Here is a 2,523-nt window from a genome sequence, read left to right on the forward strand (position 1 = left end):
ATTGAATGTTCAATTTATTAGATATGTGGATGATTATTTTTATCCTTGAGTGGATGGTTATTTTCACTATGAGTGAGCGACGGAGGCTCCTTGTCACGGGGCAATCCGGTGACGGGATGTTCAGCCGTGACAGTGCGCAGCAGTTGCTGCAGCAAGGGAGGACAAGCGCAATGGAGGTTGGCCACTAAAGTCCTAATCGGCACAAACGCAGGTTGCAGGTCACACGATGGCTGCGGGTCGGGATGTTCAGCAGCGACAGTAGGGGGTTTGAGGGGTAGCGTTACTTTCCGTTCAAAAAGGGGAATTGAGAAAAAATTAAAATTAAGGATTATGTGGTAGAAGTTAAAACAAAATTGAACACTAATTTTTGAATTAAGATAAAAGTGGGTTAATTTTCATTTTTAATTCATATTGGACCAAACAAACAACCCATTATAATTATTGTAAAAATACCTCATTGACTTCCTAGCGAGATTCATTCTTAAATCATTCCTCTAAACGCTCACTATTTTAATACTTTAAAACTATATTACTGAGAACGTTACATATATTGGAAACAAAGGCAACTTGTTACTCGATATCCACTATTAAACAAGGTGAACTCTAATATTTACAATAATTTTCAAGAAACAATAATGTTATGAGCTTTTTTTTTTTTTTTCAAAATTATTTCCCAACGATCTCACTGAATTTGAAACCTTTTCTTAACCTCCAACACAAAGTCAAAAGACCTTGAATGGATCAGGAAGGGTCTTCGAAACACTCTCCCTCATGTTGCATCTTCTGACCCATTCCATGAACTTGGGACATTCTTCCTCCACACTAAATTTGCATAACTTATCATAAGTGTAAAACCTGCATGTGATTGGTATCCATGCGATATCCAAAAGGGCAAAATGGTCACCTCCAAAATAAGGCTTTTCTCCAAGTTCATTTTCCAGCAGTTTCAAGCACTCCACAAACTCTCTCTTTGCAGCATCTTGGTCTTCTCCCTTGTTAGCCCACAACTTCTTGCCACAGGTAGTTGTCTGCATTATCGAATTTTCACATCGAATAAATCTTTTTCTCATAAGTGTCATAAAAATAAGAGTAAATTATGTTTTGGTTCCTTAAGTTTTGTTCAAATTTTAATTTTATCTTTAACACGTGAGACGTCCTACTTTTTCAATAAATAATACGATTAATAATGTAGTTAAAAATTGAAATTTTTAATAAAATTAAAATAGTAAATTGAAAATATAAAATATAAAATCTTAACATAATTTAATTGGTAAAATTATTTGATCCAATTAAAATTTTCAAAATCAATTGATTTATTTAAAATGATAATATCAAAAGATTTTATTTATCTTAATACTGAAAATTAAAATCAAACCCTCACCTTAGTTTTCTACTTTAGAGTGTATGATTCATCAATTCATATATATATATATATGACTTATTTAATAAGAGTAAGAGAGAATGGTAACTAACCTTTTTGTCAAAGAAATCAATCCAAAACCTGGCTTTGGCTCTGTAGTAAGGATCAGCAGAGAACAACTGCTGTTCTTGCTTCCAAACCTCATCAATGTATTCAAGAATGATGAGGGACTCACAAATGGGCTTGCCATTGAGGATGAGCACGGGAACTTTCTTGTAAATTGGATTTGACTCGAGGAGTAATTCACTCTTGTTTTTATCTTCAAATACATCTCTCTCTTCCTTGTATTGGAATTCAATTCCTTTCTCTAACAAGGCAATCTTCACCCTCAAAACATAAGGACTGGTCTAGAATCCCAAAAGAACTACCTCTTCCATTTTCTTATTTATTTATTTATTTTTTATGCAGAGCAAATGAAGTACTAATTAAGTACACAGTTTTTAGTTGTTTCTTTTTTATCATTTTATAGCACTACTATACATTGTGATAATAATGTTCATAAAGTATATATGAGTAGTTGACAAGAAAACAATAATTTATATGTGATTGATACAGTTCACCGTTATAGCTAATAATTAATTAACGAAAAATTTAAACACGAGCCATATTAAGACAATATATAAATAAATATACTAAGCTTTGAATGTGCAAGCTAAGATAGTTTCCTAGCTTTTCTGGTCTGATCTCATCACCGACTAACTAATTGTTTACTTTCCTTTTGTTGAAGAAAAGTTGGATTCGAATTCTTCAAGGATTCAAAACTAATTGTTTTATAGTGCTCGATCAAGATCTAATACTCAATGTGACTAGATTCGTGAGAGCTCAAATTCAAATATAAAACCCATTCTGATAAATATAATATTAGAATCGAATGAATTCGCTTTGGCTCCAAAAGCTATCTTAAAAGAGGATGATTATCTGATAATAATTTATCTCACACTTATAGTAAGACTATAAATTCGATCTATATAAATTTCGTAACAATTCCGTTATGTAACTAACAAGAATTTTAATAATTTTTACTAATTTTTATTTATAATTGTATTATCTGCGGCTTTGTCTCGGATTTTAAACTCAACCCACCAACACCAGCATGTTTGCTT

The 2,523-nt window shown here is 32.1% G+C and overlaps 1 pseudogene; it reads right to left on the bottom strand.

Annotated features, from left to right (window-relative positions):
* LOC107612072 lies at window positions 503–2,131 on the bottom strand (annotated as a pseudogene).

Source organism: Arachis ipaensis, chromosome B08, assembly GCF_000816755.2.
Source record: "Arachis ipaensis cultivar K30076 chromosome B08, Araip1.1, whole genome shotgun sequence".
Classification (NCBI taxonomy): domain Eukaryota; kingdom Viridiplantae; phylum Streptophyta; class Magnoliopsida; order Fabales; family Fabaceae; genus Arachis; species Arachis ipaensis.